The sequence below is a fragment of the Temnothorax longispinosus genome, unplaced genomic scaffold (assembly GCF_030848805.1).
Source record: "Temnothorax longispinosus isolate EJ_2023e unplaced genomic scaffold, Tlon_JGU_v1 HiC_scaffold_26, whole genome shotgun sequence".
Taxonomy (NCBI): Eukaryota; Metazoa; Arthropoda; class Insecta; order Hymenoptera; family Formicidae; genus Temnothorax; species Temnothorax longispinosus.
In genome coordinates, this window is record NW_027270080.1 from 228210 (window position 1) to 249062 (window position 20853).

Below are 20853 nucleotides of genomic sequence, written 5' to 3' on the forward strand. Positions count from 1 at the left end.
ATCTTAAACACCTCGGTGGTCCAATTCGGCGTGTAACCCTTCTCGAAAATTGTCTTGTATTTGCTGACGCGTACCGAGTCGCCCGCTTTGAACTTTGCCGGGCCCGCGATCTTTATCGCGCTGTACACCGTAGCCAAGAGTCTTTCGGCGATCGCGGGGGTAACGTCGACGGGTCGCATGCCGATCGTTCGATGCTTGCGCGCATTGTAATCCGACACGAGTCGCGATAACGCGTCAAATCACTTGTCAGTTCCATTGAGCGTAAACATTTTCCACATGTTGTTTTTTAACGTGCGATTGAATCGCTCGACGACCGACGCCTTCATCACCGAAAACGTGGAATAATGAATGATATTTCTCACGAGACGTTGCACGTCGGTGTTGTAAAATTCCTTCCCCATGTCGGTTTGTAGATTACTAGGGCACCTCCCGCTATCTCGAATTATCTCGGCGATAGCGTCAGCTGTCTCGCTGCCACCTTTACCCTTGAGCGGCACAGCCCAGGCGTACTTGCTCAACACATCGATGACGGTGAATATGTTGTGGTAGCCTCCGTTGAAACGCGAGTACGGACGCATCTCGACGATATCAGCTTGCCACAGGTCGTCGTACCCTCGCACTATGACGTGTCTGCGGGGAAAATTTCATCTCGCCGGTGCATGCAATTTGTCCACCAACCGTCGCTTTTCGATATTATTATCCACATCGGTCGATTTTAACGGTCTCATGTTCGGTTAGCGTTTCGTTGGCTGTTCGTAGTCGTCGTTCTTCAGCTGTACATAGCCGTTTCTGTTATGTTTAGTAAATGAGATGTACTTTTCCTTTGTTGTAGGCAGTACATCGATCCTGCCTTCGATATCGCCGCAAATTATTATTATTTTCTTACTTACCGACACCTCGTGATAATTTTAAGTATTAATTAAAAATAAATGGATCATGAGTGATGATTTTCCTTAATAGAATCTTTTTTTACAATTCAAAATACATAACATTTGAAAATTACAAAGAAATCGGCAGAGAGGGGGGGTGGGGGGCTTATACTCAATATCTACATATATTCTTTATATTATTCTCCATTGTGTGATAATGATTACAACATGAGAAATCTAACTTTCTAGCGGCTCAAAAACCATTGGTAAGCAGACCGAAAACGTTGATTGTCTTAAAAATAAACTTGCCAAGTTGGAGAAGCAAGTGATTGATCTGACATAATTATTTGGAAAGTCTGTAGCTGTTGTAGCTGTAAATCTGTGCGGAGTTGCTCCTCACAGATTTGTAGTTGCGTGAAGAACAGCAACAAATGTGGTCTGTCATGTAAATGTGACAATGAAATTATTCTCTTGTCATCTTAAAAAAAAAAAAGTAATGGACGCGTCTACAAATACATCTACGTATTTAAATATAAAATAGTTATAATTCTTTTATTTATAATCAAACTCATTAGTATCAATGTTATTATATAATATGGCAACTTTGTAGCACATAGATATTAATGAGTTTGATTATAAAATAAAAGAATTATAACTATTTTATATTTAAATACGTAGATGTATTTGTAGACGCGTCCATTACTTTTTTTTTTTTTAAGATGACAAGAGAATAATTTCATTGTCACATTTACATGACAGATCACATTTGTTGCTGTTCTTCACGCAACTACAAATCTGTGAGGAGCAACTCCGCACAGATTTACAGCTACAACAGCTACAGACTTTCCAAATAATTATGTTAGATCAATCACTTGCTTCTCCAACTTGGCAAGTTTATTTTTAAGACAATCAACGTTTTCGGTCTGCTTACCAATGGTTTTTGAGCCGCTAGAAAGTTAGATTTCTCATGTTGTAATCATTATCACACAATGGAGAATAATATAAAGAATATATGTAGATATTGAGTATAAGCCCCCCACCCCCCCTCTCTGCCGATTTCTTTGTAATTTTCAAATGTTATGTATTTTGAATTGTAAAAAAAGATTCTATTAAGGAAAATCATCACTCATGATCCATTTATTTTTAATTAATACTTAAAATATCACGAGGTGTCGGTAAGTAAGAAAATAATAATAATTTGCGGCGATATCGAAGGCAGGATCGATGTACTGCCTACAACAAAGGAAAAGTACATCTCATTTACTAAACATAAACAGAAACGGCTATGTACAGCTGAAGAACGACGACTACGAACAGCCAACGAAACGCTAACCGAACATGAGACCGTTAAAATCGACCGATGTGGATAATAATATCGAAAAGCGACGGTTGGTGGACAAATTGCATGCACCGGCGAGATGAAATTTTCCCCGCAGACACGTCATAGTGCGAGGGTACGACGACCTGTGGCAAGCTGATATCGTCGAGATGCGTCCGTACTCGCGTTTCAACGGAGGCTACCACAACATATTCACCGTCATCGATGTGTTGAGCAAGTACGCCTGGGCTGTGCCGCTCAAGGGTAAAGGTGGCAGCGAGACAGCTGACGCTATCGCCGAGATAATTCGAGATAGCGGGAGGTGCCCTAGTAATCTACAAACCGACATGGGGAAGGAATTTTACAACACCGACGTGCAACGTCTCGTGAGAAATATCATCATTATTCCACGTTTTCGGTGATGAAGGCGTCGGTCGTCGAGCGATTCAATCGCACGTTAAAAAACAACATGTGGAAAATGTTTACGCTCAATGGAACTTGACAAGTGATTTGACGCGTTATCGCGACTCGTGTCGGATTACAATGCGCGCAAGCATCGAACGATCGGCATGCGACCCGTCGACGTTACCCCCGCGATCGCCGAAAGACTCTTGGCTACGGTGTACAGCGCGATAAAGATCGCGGGCCCGGCAAAGTTCAAAGCGGGCGACTCGGTACGCGTCAGCAAATACAAGACAATTTTCGAGAAGGGTTACACGCCGAATTGGACCACCGAGGTGTTTAAGATCGTTAAAGTGCAGCATACCAATCCCGTTACCTACCTACTCGAGGACTATCGTGGAAAATCCGTCGCTGGAGCGTTCTACGAGTACGAGTTGCATCGCGCGACTTATCCTGACGTGTATCTCGTGGAGAAAGTACTGCGCAGGAGGGGCGACGAGGTTTACGTGAAATGGCTGGGATTCGATGGATCACACAACTCATGGATACACAAAGACAATGTGATTTAATTCGTGCAAACTGTATTTTATTCTTAATATAAAAATGATACATGTAAAGTGTTTGAAATATGTAATACATATACAGTATATAATAAAAAAAATATTCAATACTAAATACATGTGCGATATCTCTATTAATATCCCTTCTCATATATAATACGATATTTACTCGAGGACTATTGTGACTTTCGTGCTTCGTGGCGCTATATACAAATTTTTTTCTTAGAGAAGGGGATGGTTACTGCGTAGATGTATCTATTTCACACTATTTTTTACGACGCAGTACGCGAGACAAAGAAATAAGAAATAATCTTTCAAGATTCAATTGGAGAGCGAGAGAGAGAGAGCAAAGGTATATAATGAGGGATGAAGCGCATCGAGCCGCATTAGTGTAAGATTGAGAGCATATGTGCAGCGTTTCTTCGTTATTGTGTGGTTAAACACGTTATCACATGCAAGTGAAGAAAGTGAGGCTGTAAAAGAGAGGTTGTGAATCGATTGACACTGGTAAATATATATATTTATATTATTAAAAATTATTAGAGTGTATTGTTACATACTTTTTTGTGAAAGCAAAATTTTATAACATTATACTTTCTTTTTTTGGCAAGGTTTCCACCACATTATGGAGGTAGTGGTGGTGGTGGAAGGCTTCGGTCTGAGGCTCACGCAAAGGGATCTTCACACGCTGGTCGACTTAAATTGGTTAAACGACGAAGTGATAAACTTTTATATGAACCTGCTTATCGCCAGAGGAACATCTTCCGACGCGTATCCGAAAGTGCACGCGATGAACACGTTTTTTTACCCAAAACTTCTGTCGGGTGGTCACTCGTCGCTAAAGCGATGGACTAGGAAGGTGGACATATTTGCGCAGGATCTTGTGGTTGTGCCTGTACATTTGGACGTTCACTGGTGTATGGCAATAATAGATTTTCGCGATAAGACGATTGTTTATTACGACAGTATGGGTAGCAATAATTCAAAATGTCTGGCTGTGTTAAAACTTTATTTACAAGATGAAAGTCTTGACAAAAAGAAGCAACCTTATGATATGAGTGGCTGGAAATGTCAGTCCGCAAAGAACATTCCACAACAGATGAATGGTAGCGATTGTGGTGTGTTTTCGTGCATGTTCGCCGAGTATGTCTGTGCATGTAAAGAAATTACATTCACGCAGAATGATATGCCATACCTTAGGAATAAAATGCTTAGGGAGATATTAACAGGCAATATTTTATAATAAACTGTTTTCATTGAATAAATGATTATATTATAATTTACATTGCATTTAATTTTTTGTAAAAGAATATATATCTTCACCCCGTTTACAATGTGAAGTGAAAAATTATCATTATTTTCACGTATATATTGTCACAATCTTACAGAATCTCTTGCAGCAGTTATATCACATAAATGTATACTACATACATTTTTTTACCCGGGGAAATCCTCATAGGATACCCCCAGCCTCCGGAGAGAGGCCGGGCGGTTATGTCGGACTTTTACATAGATATATTCATACATACATACATACATACATACATACATACATACATACATATATACATACATACATACATACATACATTACGTTATATTCGGTAATGTCCCCACGGCAACGTATCGGTCGAATCCGGCACGATATATCGCTTATCGTCGTACGGATTCAGAGCGAATTTCGTCTCGCTAATAGTGTACACTTCGTGCATTTTTTATCTTATGCACGACTGTGGGTCGACTGATTCGCGAAGCGAATTCGCGAAGCGAATTCGCGAAGCGATATAAAATTAAGATTCATCGACTCGTACAAATTTCTGAGCGCGAGTCTCGCAAATTTGGCATCTTTCCTTGTTATTGATAAATTGAATATTATACGATCAAAATTTTCCACGGTGTCTTTCACGCGTTTAGTAAATGAGATGTATTTTTCCTTTGTTATAGGCAGTACATCGATTGAGCCTTCGAACGCGGCAGCTATCTCCTTGATAATAAAGTGCGCGTCATAGCCCGACAGATTGTGCAATATTACTGGGATGAAGTGAGAATCCTTATAATACAGATTGCACGTCGAGTGTGCTGGACCTCTGTACCGCCCGGTCGGGTGGCATTGATCGCGCGCTTTATTATCATCAGGCGCGAATTGTTGTTCGCATATATGACATTTCGTCGCGCTGTGAAATGTCTCCCACTCGTCTCGCGTTAAATCTTTCATGCATACAATGTCGGACAGGATGTTCTTTACGCGATGCGCCAATCGACGAACCACGCGACACAGTCGTTATCGCGACGAAATCGATACGTCGATAACGTTTCGTCGTACAAGCACTGTACGTAGTATGCTATACTACATACCCGATGATGTTGGTAGGCGTATGACGCGTGTTCCGTATCCGGTTGTGTCTTCTACAGCACGCACTCCAGATCGGCGTACACCACGAAAGGAAGTCGCTCTTTCCTGCTGTGGTTCTTGAAGTTGAGCCACTTGTTGTTCTCGCTCGGTAGTCGGATTGCGCATTTGTTTACCTCTCGACAGTCCACGGTGTGGGCTTCCAATTTCATGCTTGTGTAAAAAATAGTGCAGACATCTACAGAAAAAGAAACATATATATTATAAATTTTTTTACAAAAAAACATAAAATGATATATATTATTAAAAGAAGTAGAGGTACTTACCGATCGCAAATGTACTTCCGACTATGGTGTGTGCTCAATTGTGAGCTCACGAGACGGGATAGATGTTTAATCCATGCAAAATGTCCAACATTGTCGTCTCGTGGGTCCTGCATGTACAGCAGATTCACATGTTTTTTTATCACTCGTGCGGTCGGTAAGCCGTATCGGGAGAACGTTTGAAGTCTTCTGTCCCTCGATGATATAGAGTTTCGCTAATGTGGGCTCGATAACGTGTAGCTCGTGTCGCGGTTCTATATGGTCTGTATTAATTATCGCACCGGTCATTATACGCCTTTCAATCGCTGGTCAATCGCAACTTCACACCCTCGAGTCGCGCGATTCGGGCAACCAACGATTGCCTCTGCCCGATCGTTGGATTGTCGGAGAGCCGCTGACGTTTTTTTGGTACTACAACGTGTCTCGAGCTGCTCGACGAATTCCGCGCATTGCAGCGCCCATGTGTAATATTCACCCAAGGTAGCTACTTGGTCGGACAGCTCCAATAGATCGCGTTCGGTTTGCTCGAATTGATCCATGTTTTATCTACTCAGATTTAGGTTGTTCATCAGATTCAGGTTGTTCATCACCACGAAGTCGACAAACCGGCATGTCGTCCAATAGCGATACTTCATTAGATATCAATGGTTTATATGGTAATAGCGTTGCAGACACATATTGTTCATCACCATCATACCAACCATCACTTTGACACATTTCCCATTGCCACTTCCCAATAGTGACACTCCTTATACTCGGACCTAAAGTCAGGTTTATTGTAAAAGGAAAGGGTTTTGTCACAGATGAAGCTGTATGAGCTTTATCCTCGTTCCGCGCCTGTATGTACATTCTCCATTTTGAGCTACCGTACCAGTTATTATTATATCCGAAATCCTTGATAACAACTCCTTGTCTATGAACAATGCGTTTATCGGTTCCTCGTATCCCGAGTTCGCGATCGCGAACAAAGTGCGCTAGTGAGTTTCGTTGCACATCCGTCGATTTTCCTCCTCGATCTTCTTCACACAAAGCTTTGGCGATATCATCTAATAAAGCTTCATTATAAAATAAATGATCGAAGTATATAAAGTCACTACTTTCTTCGATTTCATCGATGTCAATTTTATAGTCCGGTGTCCATGGGCGATTACATGTCATTTCTTCTTGCTCAATGTTATAAAAATGTTCACGTCGCAACCGATGTATCACTCTCAAATCGTATGCTAATGCGGCTCGATGTGCTTCATCCCTCATTATATATACCTTTGCCCTCTTTCTCGCTCCAATTGATAGATCATTTCTTCCTTTGTTTTATGTACTGCGTCGTAAAAAATAGCGCGAAATTGTTTAGTCTACGCTATGACACCCCCTTTTCCTAGAAAAAACATTTGCTCACGACGAACATGTCCCTACAGGTTCGATGCGTTATCGGGTCGATCATCGTCTCGATGACGTCATTTCTTCCTTTGTTTTTTTCACGTACTGCGTAGATGGATTGTTTTTTAAGTATAAATCATACTATATTTTCTTCGAGCGCATTTCTATTCGAGCCGTATATGCGACGTCCGCTGGAGCATCGGTTGCACGAATTGGTAATCAAATATTGCATATCATAACATAGAAGCGAGGTGCCGCGATGTTCCGGCGAACCTCGGCGCTCGCCTTTGTAGTGCGAGACATATTTTGTCTTACGACTATCATTTTTATACACCGCCATTATATTTTTTCTCTGTCGACTTCTGCAACCGTCATTGAATTCAGTCTCGTCGAGTCCGCGCAAAGTGTTACACGTATATATTTTTTTATAAAGTTTCCTGTGTACGAACGTGTTTTTTTTTGTGTTCGGGTGAATAAACTAAGTTTCTTGTAATGCCTCCGCGCGAACCTTTTGTGCCTACAGACATAGAAGACAGTGAAATTTTGAGGGGGCCCGACGCTCCCCAGATTGAAGACGTTATAGAGGCGTTTGAAGGCGCTCTTCCCGCGCCTCGGCTTCCGTTTGGGGGCACGATATCCGCGCCCGGCCGCGCGCGGGAGGACCTGTTCCGCCTTACGAGGGGCCGATTTCCCCTCATGGACGATACGTTGATTGCTTACGCGAACCGCGTAGCGAGTTTGTAGAGAGATAAAAAACACGTCTACTACTAAGGGGTATAAGTTTCTGGTGAGACGCTTACTAAACGTAGTACTCCACACATGTGAAGTAGCAATGGAACAAGACTATTATATATCGATGAGGAGATTTTCGATATTGCGGATGGCGGATCACCCGTACCCCTTTCATAAGCAACAGAGAATACCGCTACGTCAAAGCCATATAAGTATAAACGTCGTAACGTATCTCACTGTCAGGGAGATAGGAGTGTTAAACAGAAGAGGAAACCGAATGATGTCAGGAATCTTTTTCCAACTGAAACTATTTGAGAACGTGGAGGGGTGGGTAAACCCGACCCGTATAGATCGATTTCTTCGGGCAGTGGACAGTCAAGAAAACGTGGGCGTTATTTCATGGCCGTGATTCCCGAAAGTTATTTCGAGGGATGTCGCAAGACTTTGAGGATTTCCGACTGTCAGGTACTAATAGAGATAATGTCATAGAAATATGTTGTTTACGACGAACATGTTTGGACAGGTTCGATGCGTTATCGGGTCGATCATCGTCCCGATGACGTCATTTTTTCCTTTGTCTTCCACGTACTGCGTAGATAGATTGTTTAGTCTACGCGCGATAACCGCCCCCCTTTTCCTAGAAAAATGTTGTTTACGACGAGCGTGTCCCGACAGGTTCGATGCGTCATCGACAAAAAAAACACAAAAAACACGCTACTACGCAGTGCCCTATCGAGTTAGTCTTACCATTGTGCGCCGCCTAGCGGCGTCGTTGCGAACGAGGCCCCCGCGGCGCGACCGCGGCCCCCGCGGACCCCCCACGCGGCTCCCGCGGACCCTCGCGCGGCCCCCGCGGCCCCCGCGGCCTCGCGCGGCCCACGCGGACCCCGCGGCGCGACCGCGACCGCAACCCGCGGCGCGGGTGAGTCATCCCGGTGAGTAATCCCGGTGACTCATCCCGGTGAGTCATCCCGGTGACTCATCCCGGTGGTATGTCAAGGTCAACCCCCCTCCCCCCCCTCTCCCCCGCGAAATCCGATACCCTTGTGTAACCCGATACCCTTGTGTAACCCGATACCCCTGTGTAACCCGATATCCCTGTGTAACCCGATACCCCGCTCCTCCCCCCTCCCCCTCCCCCCCCCCCGCGAAATCCGATACCCCCCCCTCCCTCACACCCCCCCTCGGAGCTCCCGAGTCTGAACCGGCCTATACACACTACTTACAATAATATAAGTGACAAATTTATTACAGATTGGGGAAAACTATTATAGAATATATTAATCATTATGATATATATGGATGAGTAATGTGCATTATACCTATTTAAATTGAAGTCAGTAAATATAGTAGTTAAGTCGTGAATAACTGCATAAAATCAAGTTTGTATATATATATATATATATATATATATATATATATATATATATACTACCTTGATCAAAAAGTTCCCGGAATTTATTTAGAAAATGCAAAACACAAGTTTATTCATCAATATTAATATTGTCCCTTTCAAAGTACTCCCCATCGACTGCAACGCACTTATGCCAGCGCTTGATCCAATCCTCGAAACATTTTTTATACTCGGTGTTCGGTATGGCCATCAGAGCCGTCTTCGATTTTTCCATTATCTCCTCTCGGCTGCTAAAACGCGTTCCCCGTAGTGGTTTTTTGATTCGATTGAACAGAAAGAAGTCGCAGGGAGCCAAATCAGGTGAATTCGATGGCTGTTGGATGGTATTCGTTCCGTTCTTGGTCAAAAAGTTGCGGATAATGACGGCATTGTGCGACGGTGCGTTAATGCGATCATTATCCGCAACTTTTTGACCAAGAACGGAACGAATACCATCCAACAGCCATCGAATTCACCTGATTTGACTCCCTGCGACTTTTTTCTGTTCAATCGAATCAAAAGACCACTACGGGGAACGCGTTTTAGCAGCCGAAAGGAGATAATGGAAAAATCGAAGACGGCTCTGATGGCCATACCGAACACCGAGTATAAAAAATGTTTCGAGGATTGGATCAAGCGCTGGCATAAGTGCGTTGCAGTCGATGAGGAGTACTTCGAAGGGGACAATATTAATATTGATGAATAAACTTGTATTTTGCATTTTCTAAATAAATTCCGGGAATTTTTTGATCAAGGTAGTATATATATATAGGGAGGGCTCCAGTTGCCTACAAAACGATTGCCTACAGGTTCGATTGCACACACTTATTGCACACAATCCCGATAGCACACATTTCAAATTGCCTACAGAGCGATTGCTTACAGGCATTATTGCGCACATATTTCTTTGTCTACACGATCATATTGCGCACAGCGCATTGCACACACGACCGTATTGCACACAGCGCATTGCGCACACGACCGTATTGCACACAGCGCATTGCACACACGACCGTATTGCACACAGCGCATTGCACACATGGCTGTTATTGCACACACAACCGTATTGCACACAGTGCATTGTAAAAACGGCTGTATAGCATACAGCGTATTGCACGCAGCGCATTGCACACATGGCTGTATTGCACACAGCGCATTGCACACACGACCGTATTGCTCACTGCGCATTGCACACACGACCGTATTGCACACAGCGCATTGCACACATGGCTGTATTGCACACAGCGCATTGCACACACGACTGTATTGCTCACAGCGCATTGCACACACGACCGTATTGCACACAGCGCATTGCACACATGGCTGTTATTGCACACACGACCGTATTGCACACAGCGCATTGCGCACACGACCATATTGCACACACGGCCGTATTACACACATGGCCGTATTGCACACACGTCCGTGTTGCACACACAGCCGTATTGCACACACGGTTGTATTGCACACACGGCCGTGTTGCACACACGACCGTATTGCACACACGGCCGTGTTGCACACACGACCGTATTGTACACACGGCCGTGTTGCACACACGGCCGATTTCAATGACCTTGATATATGTTGTCAAGGTCATGACCCCGAGTGACCTTCAGAAGGTTTTAGCCGTCGCTCGTTATTCGTTAAAAAGTTATTAACAAAAAAAGTTTGGAAAATACGTAGGTTAGATGACGCGCTTCAAAAGTATTTAACTGTTTAAAGCGCGTCATCTAACCCATGTGGCATCTCGCATATTAACTTTCCACGCATGAAAAGTTCACGCATACACTTTCCACGCGAACCGAGGTTCACGCACACCCCCCCGTGCTTTCGGGGGAGGTGCGGTAGTCCCGAAATAGTTCACGCATACACTTTCCACGCGAACCGAGGTTCACGCACACCCCCCCGTGCTTTCGGGGGAGGTGCGGTAGTCCCGAAATAGTTCACGCATACACTTTCCACGCGAACCGAGGTTCACGCACACCCCCCCCCATGCTTTCGGGGGAGGTGCGGTAGTCCCGAAATAGTTCACGCATACACTTTCCACGCGAACCGAGGTTCACGCACACCCCCCCCGTGCTTTCGGGGGAGGTGCGGTAGTCCCGAAATAGTTCACGCATACACTTTTCACGCGAACCGAGGTTCACGCACACCCCCCCTGCTTTCGGGCCGGTGAACCTCGGTTCGCGTGAAAAGTGTATGCGTGAACTATTTCGGGGCTACCGCACCTCCCCCAAAGCACGGGGGGGGGTGTGCGTGAACCTCGGTTCGCGTGGAAAGTGTATGCGTGAACTATTTCGGGACTACCGCACCTCCCCCGAAAGCACGGAGGGGTGTGCGTGAACCTCGGTTCGCGAGGAAAGTATACGGTCGTGTGTGCAATACGGTCGTGTGTGCAACATGGCCGTGTGTGCAATACGGCTGTGTGTGCAACACGGTCGTGTGTGCAATACGGCCGTGTGTGCAATACAGCCGTGTGTGCAATACGGCTGTGTGTGCAACACGGTCGTGTGTGCAATACGGCCGTGTGTGCAATACGGCCGTGTGTGCAACACGGCCGTGTGTGCAATACGGTCGTGTGTGCAACACGGCCGTGTGTGCAATACGGTCGTGTGTGCAACACGGCCGTGTGTGCAATACAACCGTCTGTGCAATACGGCTGTGTGTGCAATATGGTCGTGTGCGCAATGCGCTGTGTGCAATACGGTCGTGTGTGCAATAACAGCCATGTGTGCAATGCGCTGTGTGCAATACGGTCGTGTGTGCAATGCGCTGTGAGCAATACAGTCGTGTGTGCAATGCGCTGTGTGCAATACAGCCATGTGTGCAATGCGCTGTGTGCAATACGGTCGTGTGTGCAATGCGCTGTGAGCAATACGGTCGTGTGTGCAATGCGCTGTGTGCAATACAGCCATGTGTGCAATGCGCTGCGTGCAATACGCTGTATGCAATACAGCCGTTTTTACAATGCACTGTGTGCAATACGGTCGTGTGTGCAATAACAGCCATGTGTGCAATGCGCTGTGTGCAATACGGTCGTGTGTGCAATGCGCTGTGTGCAATACGGTCGTGTGCGCAATGCGCTGTGTGCAATACGGTCGTGTGTGCAATGCGCTGTGCGCAATATGATCGTGTAGACAAAGAAATATGTGCGCAATAATGCCTGTAGGCAATCGCTCTGTAGGCAATTTGAAATGTGTGCTATCGGGATTGTGTGCAATGGGTGTGTGCAAACGAACCTGTAGGCAATCGTTTTGTAGGCAAACGGGACCCTCCCTATATATATATATATATATATATATATATATATATATATATGTATGTATATACCCTAGCGGAAAAAATTTCTATGAATAACTACAAAATTTAACTAGAAATAGAAATTTGTACATTTTTGTTGAAATATTTAATTTTTTGTAGAAATAGTTATTTTTTTTTGTAGAAATATCTACGAAATAGTACCACAAATTACAATGTTCTCAAATCAAGAAATTATTGCAAGTAGTATTTTATGAAAAGCAACAATTTTATAAAAAATAGTACAAAGATTTACAAATTTTAAAAATTTAAGAAGAAACAAAATCTTAAAAAATTAAAACATCTGCTTACTCTCTTGTAGAATATTACAATTATTTATAAATGACTAAGAAATCTACTACAATTTACGTATCGTAAAACTATGCAACTTAGAATCTAATTCAGTTTTTAATTTCTCATAAAATACTACAACTGCGTACAAATACTAACAAATACCGATTTGTTTGTACAGCTCAAAAATTTATTACAATTATGGCTAATTAAAATTTGTAATTTTTAGTTAAATGTTACAAGTTTTTACACAAATCTTCCAAAATTTATCTATTATTAATAATTTCTTAATTCGCAGAAGTTAAAATACTGATGTTTTTATTTTCGTGTAGTCTGTTGTAAAGTCCAATAGAAAAATACATAAATATACAATTTTTTACCTATATAAATTTCTGATTCGTGAATGGTTGTAATTTTGCATACAATACTACAAGGTTCTACAGAAAACGACAAAATCCTCAAGCCTTTTACAACTCGTAAATTCATGAAAATCTACATAAATTTGCTTTTTTTAGATGTTTATAAGATACTACAATTTTACATGGAAGAACAGACCTTCAACCAAACCTTCAACCTTTCCATAGAAAGTAAAAATTAATATGTCAATTAAAAAAATTAAGTATCTTATGCAAAATTAGAAAAAAAAGAAAACTTAAAATAACATATAAGCAATGCGAAGTGCCATTTTCGGTCGAACCGGATCTTGATGCTTAATAATATTTCACAATATCAATTATTATATTAAATACATGTTTCAGTTTTTTAAATTGGCACTGCGTGCCAATATGGACTTTGTCGAACTTAAAACGCAATTGTGTAAACTAAAACTAAAAATAATATATTTTATATTAATTTGATATTGTGAAGTAAAATAATATATTATTAGAAGAATATTTATAACAGTGTATAAGCATGTATCTACTAATATAAACTAATATGAATAAATAAGAGATTTTTTTTCCCGGGTTATGCGGTTTTAGACATGTGTGTATGTGGTGCTGGGTAAGGTTTTTTTTTATAATAACTCGCTTTTTATTTTACAGAATAAAGCAGTTTTTTTTTTGTAATCGCGCGGCGCGACGTTGGTCCAATAAGCCTATTTTGTAATGAGCCGGCACTGGTTTCTGACATTCACCCGACATTAAGAAAATATTATATTCGTATATCCGATTTGAAATTTTATTACTCTTTTTAAACTGAATTTGTTTCTTAAGAATTTTTGAAAAATTATATATTTGCGCTGGTTATGACACATGTAGACTATACATATATAACACTTACATCAAATTAAGAAGTAGTCTACCACGTAAGACGGTTGGCTCACGATCCAGAGGTCCCGAGGTCTCGAGTTCGAATCCCATCAAGGTAAGTGTGTTTTTCAAGTACGAGAAAATATTTATAATCATAGGTTGCATCTTAAGAAACAAGTTAAAAAGTAGTAATAAAGTTTCAAAATAAATATAATTTTTTTTTATGTCGGGTGAATTTCCTCATTAGAGTGTTTTAATTCTAGTATTTCCTTATAATCTACTGTACTCAAATAGATATAGAAATGTGTAGAATATCAGTATTCGTTGTAGTTTGGCGTAGTTTTACCGAAAAATTTATAGATCAAAATGCACTAAAAAAATACAAAAATTTACAAAAGTGTTCCAATTCTAGCATTTTCATGTAGGATTTTGTAGTACTTCTTAAATTCATGTAGAATTTAATAAATTCTGACAATTATATTTTATAGTTTTTTGTAGTACACTTTTATTTTTTTTAAATTTTGTAGAAATATTTCCGCCAGGGTATATGTATTGTTATAGAAATTCTGTCACCAATTTTATGCATAAGCAAACAATTGGAGTTAATTCCGTGGTAAGTACTCTGAAGAAATATTTAGTTTATAGATTTTTTATTCAGAAGAAGAAATATTCAGGAAAAATATTTATAGATTTTTTATTCCTAAGAAGAAATATTCAGTTTATAGATTATTAGGTCTGTTCTTTATGGCTAAACTGGCTGCACTAGTTCTCCTTCTCTCTTTTTAACACCAAAAGTCACAGTCTATATACACGGCAGAGTTACGAAGAATTAATTACTTTTTTAATTAATTTCCGTCTTTAGTTGACAATTGATATCAAACAATGTAATTAAAAACTATTTAATTAAAATTGAATTAAGCGGAGTTAATCGAAAGCCGTTTAATTGACGATTGATATGAGCGAATTCAATCGAAGATATTCAATTAACGATTAATTTAAGCAGAATTAATCGAAGATCGTTCGATTGACGATTGATTTAAGCGGAGTTAATCGAAAGTCGTTTAATTGACGATTGATATGAGCGAATTCAATCGAAGATATTCAATTAACGATTAATTTAAGCAGAATTAATCGAAGATCGTTCGATTGACGATTGATTTAAGCGGAGTTAATCGAAAGTCGTTTAATTGACGATTGATATGAGCGAATTCAATCGAAGATCATTCAATTAACGATTAATTTAAGCAGAATTAATCAAAAATCGTTCGATTGACGATTGATTTAAGTGGAGTTAATCCAAAGCCGTTTAATTGACGATTAATGTGAGCGCATTTAATTGAAAAGATTTTAATTAACAACTGATTTGTGTGAATTAAGATATATTTTTTCTCCATTGGTTCTGGCAACTCTCTCACATGTAATGTAACAACCATTTTAAAAACTCGTGCGTTATGGCCTTTTATAAACTTTAAACTATCATGTTACTGTAAAACCATTTCTCAATTTTCTATAATTTTGTGCTTAAAATAATAACATAAAATAATAACATAAATTATAAATTATGTTTATGTGATTTTTAGGTTGCACTTTTGAGATTATTATAAGAAATTTTAGTTAAATATCTCATTATATTTTTTAAAAGCGGATTACATCGCTCTATTTTCTAAATTTTAAAACAAAAATATAAATTATTTAATGAAAATAAAGTGACGGCAATTTATTTGCTCTAATAAAAAAAAAAGGCTTATTAGTACCATTATATGATTGAATGGTGACGATTTCTTTGTTATAGGTAATAACAAAAAAGAATATTTTTTACATTACATTATAAAAGAATATGAGCATTATAATGATTGTATAAATATAATTATTTTTATACTACAAATCACATAAACATCACATAAACATAATTTATAATTTATGTTATTATTTTTAGCACAAAATTATAGACTCACATTAATCGTCATTAAACGGCTTTAAATTAACTCCACTTAAATCAATCGTCAATCGAACGATTTTCGATTAATTCTGCTTAAATTAATCGTTAATTGAATGATCTTCGATTGAATTCGCTCATATCAATCGTCAATTAAACGACTTTCGATTAACTCCGCTTAAATCAATCGTCAATCGAACGATCTTCGATTAATTCTGTTTAAATTAATCGTTAATTGAATGATCTTCGATTGAATTCGCTCATATCAATCGTCAATTAAACGACTTTCGATTAACTCCGCTTAAATCAATCGTCAATCGAACGATCTTCGATTAATTCTGTTTAAATTAATCGTTAATTGAATGATCTTCGATTGAATTCGCTCATATCAATCGTCAATTAAACGACTTTCGATTAACTCCGCTTAATTCAATTTTAATTAAATAGTTTTTAATTATATTTATTTAAAATATTTATTAATTAAGTTGATTGAATTATATTTGTTTAAATTAATTATTTAATTAAAAAATTGTAATTGATTATAATTCAAACCCTGATACACGGTTAAAAAAATTTTATTAATGATGTCAAAGAAGATGTTGACTGATATAGTTTTATGAGATTTTATTATAATATCTGTTTCCATTTTTATCATTTTTTATTCGATGTGAGGAACTAACGTTATACGTTTATAATGTTTACACGACATATTAAACTTGTATTCCTAAAACCAGATTGATAGCAACTGCATTTAAAATAATAAATTAGATCTTAAAGTTAATAAGAACGTAAAAGTTAATTTGGTAATTTCTATTTAAAATGGAATGAGCTGCGAGAGAGAGAGAGCTTTAGTATAAGAGAAAAGTTCATTTGAAAATTTCATATGCACATGTTACGCGTCTCCCCGAATGCAGCCAAAAACATACGAATCAGTATAACGGGTAGCCCTAGAGCAGGCGCTCTGTATGTACATAAGAATCGGTGAGCACTTCTTTATCGACGCTGATCGAGTTCGCCTGCGGCTCCAGCATCCCCTTAAGTTAAGATCTTTCCTGGCGGAAATATTTCTACAAAATTTAAAAAAAAATAAAAGTGTACTACAAAAAACTATAAAATATAATTGCCAGAATCTATTAAATTCTACATGAATTTAAGAAGTACTACAAAATCCTACATAAAAATGCTAGAATTGGAACACTTTTGTAAAAACAATCCAGTATATTGGTTCGCCAGTACATATAAATAACAACTTCTAAAAATTAATCGACCCCACTGGCCATTACTTCTTTATTCTTCCTCTTCACAACGTTTCGGCCTCAATCAGGCCCTTTTCAAGTGAGATGTTATATATTATACATCAAGCAACAACCAAATCACGTGTCGCCCGACGCCGCGTCCAAACCACATCGTGCGCACACCAAAACTAAAAACTAATATGTCAAACGAATATGTCAAAAATGTCAAAAATATATAAGAACCCGAAGGAATGTCAGAATTAAAACGTAGAAGCTTACATAATTGTTGCATCGAAGGAGTGAGATTGTAAAACTCGCGAACATCGCTAGCGTAACCGTGAAGAAACTTATTTTCTCCACACGGTCCGCAACGTGCCATATTTAAAGTCGCACTGGCGCAAAACATACACAATGACAAATTACATTACAATTAAGTCGTGTTCCCAAAATACCGCAGGACAGGCCAAGATCACAAAAGTTATCGTGTTCTGAAACAAACCGAAATTCTATACAGCCTCGATGACTCAATCGTATATTGCGGGCAGATTCTCCTTGTCTTTTTGGAGGTTGATCGCATTTTTGCACTTCTTGATAAAAAACATTTCAGAAATCTCCCTTTTTCTGAAATGTCTTTCCTTGTGCAGAACTTTCGGATTGAGCCAATCGAAATCGTGATTGTGCGCGAGGCGATGTTTCGTAACGACCGAATGGTTATTGTCGTGCCTTTTGATGTCATTTCGATGTTCATTTACACGTGTCTCTAGATGCCTCTTAGTCTGTCCAATATAACATGAACTGCAGTTTACGTAATCAATTTCATAAACTAGCTCAGTCCGTTTGAGAGGCTGCAGTCTGTCCTTACCCTTTTTAATAACGCAATTTAACTTCTTCGGGACTGTAAGAAGTGTCTTAAATTTGACACCTCTCATTGTACGCTCAATATTCGCACTAAGACCTTTAACATACGGTACCGTCATACAATCGGCGAGATCCCGACGCACACCGGAGTCTGCTGAACTATCTCTCTTCTTTAGCTCACCGAGCCGGACATTAATATATTTATTGACAACCTCAGCCGGAAAACAATTATTTAAGAGAATTTTTCTGACCGTTGAGACATTGTCGGAGTGGAACCGGTTATTGAAAAGCAGAATGGCTCTATCCACGAGATTCCGTATGATATTAACCTTATATTTAAACGGCTGGTTCGAGAAATAATTAATATACCGTCCCGAGAATGTTGGTTTTCTGTACCAATTAGTTGTTAAAGAGTTGTTTTCTCGGGTAATTATGCAGTTTAGGGGAAGCACCTCCGATGACCTTGACCTTGACATATGTTGTCAAGGTCACCTTCCTGAGTGACCTTCAGAAGGTTTTAGCCGTCGCTCGTTTTTTATTAAAAAGTTATTAACAAAAAAAAGTTTGGCGACCTCACCGATTTCATTGACCTTGATATATGTTGTCAAGGTCATGACCCCGAGTGACCTTCAGGCGAGAAGGTTTTAACCGTCGCTCGCTATTCGTTAAAAAGTTATTAACAAAAAAAGTTTGAAAAATATAGCACATATAGGTGCATATATAGGTTAGTTGACGCGCTTTAAACACTTAAATACTTTTAAAGCGCGTCAACTAACCTATGTAGGTTAGTGATCAACGATTTACTGCTTTAAATGTTGTGTTTTGGTAAAGCAGCGACTTTTTCGCAAAATAAAGTATTCTCTGCTTTAACAAAAAGACTTTAATTTATCAACAATTTACTGCTTTAAATGTTGTGTTTTGGTAAAGCAGCGACTTTTTCGCAAAATAAAGTATTTTCTGCTTTAACAAAAGACTTCAATTTATCAACAATTTACTGCTTTAAATGTTGTGTTTTGGTAAAGCAGCGACTTTCTCGCGAAATAAAGTATTCTCTGCTTTAAAGAAAACGTAATATTAGTCGTTTATGCCTCTCATCCGCGAGAATCGGGGAGAGGGGAGATCCCATCGGACTACCGAAAATCTGCTCATAAAATTGTCCGTCGAAACAAAAGCTGGTGGAACTCAGGATCAAGTCTATCGTGAATTGAGGAAGACTAAGATCGGTCTTTTTCGTGATATGACGCCATCGCTTCTCTATTGCTTTGATGACAAGATCTTTGGGAATATTAGTGAAAAGAGCAGTCACGTCTAACGAGACCAAAACTTCGTCATCCTCAACTCTTACACCGCCAATCATTTCAGCGAAAGACCAATTATCCTTGACATGTGAACAAGGTTTAGGTACGGATTTGTCAAGGATATCATGTAACAACCTAGCCACACCATACATTGGACTCCCCAACGCAGAAACAATAATACGGAGCGGGAAGCCACTCTTGTGGATTTTCGGTAATCCATAGCATCTTGGGAGATTCCCATTGGTACAATTAAGTTGTTTGTATACGTGATCACTGATGATGCCTCCGTTATACCAAGCTTTAATTAATTCATTAATCTTTGTGGTTATTCTTTTTATCGGATCCTTGTTTAGTTTTTTGTAAGTAGAACTGTCACTGAGCAAAACGGTCATTTGATTAAAATACATGTTCCTGTCCATAATTACAGTTACTTGGCCTTTGTCCGCTTTAGTAACGAAGACATCATCATTCTCCCGAAGAAATCTTACGCAAAAATCAAATTCCTGCAAAATGAATCTGTCTATGTAACTGATGTGCCTGTCATTACTTAAAAACTTATACAATGAATTGGCTATACGGATACGCGCTTCTTCCAACAAATCTTCATCAATTCTATACGTATTACACTCAAAATTCTTGATTATGTCCACAACAGTTCCTACACGATCTATTTTGTCCTTAGGATTAATAGGAAGAGCAAATCTATCTCCCAGGCTCAGAAATTTAGGAATTCTGTCTGGAATCTGTTTTTTACTCGTATTTACAATCCATTTATTATGGTCAAAGTTTAAAAAGGAATTATACAGAGGAATCTGTGTAAACACAATCGAGTTAAACTTATTACACAATCTTTCATTGACCGATCGACTGAATCTGGATATAAAATCACTATTGTAAATGAAAAAATTAGATATTACGTCATGTAGTAAGCTAGCCCGCAGTCGATTCTCGATATCAACAACGTAAAAAAGTTAAATGACAATTCGTGTCACTAATTTCAAAATTAAGAAGTTTCTTCTGTACAACCTTCTTAAAGCGTTCAAATTCGTGGTTATGTTATATTGGACAGACTAAAGGTGGAAGCACATAAAATTGCAGGAGCCATGAGCACGAATGCAGAAGCCATATGCACATGCGCTATGGTGTCTGCATACTGCCTATGGCTTCTGAATTTTCAATCTACATAAAAATACATAAGCATAGTGTATGTAGATTGAAAATTCAGAAGCCATAGGCAGTATGCAGACACCATAGCGCATGCGAATATGGCTTCTGCATTCGTGCTCATGGCTCCTGCAATTTTATGTGCTTCCACCTTAAGAGGCATCTAGAGACACGTGTAAATGAACATCGAAATGACATCA

General features: G+C 39.6%; 1 pseudogene; it reads left to right on the forward strand.

The window, feature by feature from the left end:
• The first annotated feature begins 2715 nt into the window (after nucleotides 1–2715).
• LOC139824079 (sentrin-specific protease 1 pseudogene) lies at nucleotides 2716–4392 on the forward strand (annotated as a pseudogene).
• Nucleotides 4393–20853: the final 16461 nt, after the last annotated feature.